Below are 248 nucleotides of genomic sequence, written 5' to 3' on the forward strand. Positions count from 1 at the left end.
GTGTCCTGACAGGTGCATGTCCCCTGGGGTGTGTGCCGTGTGTCCTGGCTGGTGCATGTCCCCTGGGGTGTGTGCCGTGTGTCCTGACTGGTGCGCATCTCCAGGTGTGTGTGCCGTGTGTCCTGACTGGTGCGCGTCCTCGGGTGTGTGTGCCATGTGTCCTGGCCGGTGTGCGTCCTCAGGTGTGTGTGCCATGTGTCCTGGCTGGTCTCTGTCCCCTGGTGTGTGTGCCGTGTGTCCTGGCTGGT

The 248-nt window shown here is 64.1% G+C and overlaps 1 protein-coding gene across 8 annotated transcripts in view; it reads left to right on the top strand.

Annotated features, from left to right (window-relative positions):
* The window catches only part of DCUN1D2 (defective in cullin neddylation 1 domain containing 2), a 33,658-nt gene that overhangs the window by 18,564 nt on the left and 14,846 nt on the right, over positions 1-248 (top strand). The gene's annotated exons all lie outside the window — the stretch shown is intronic.

Source organism: Equus quagga, chromosome 6 (assembly GCF_021613505.1).
Source record: "Equus quagga isolate Etosha38 chromosome 6, UCLA_HA_Equagga_1.0, whole genome shotgun sequence".
Taxonomy (NCBI): Eukaryota; Metazoa; Chordata; class Mammalia; order Perissodactyla; family Equidae; genus Equus; species Equus quagga.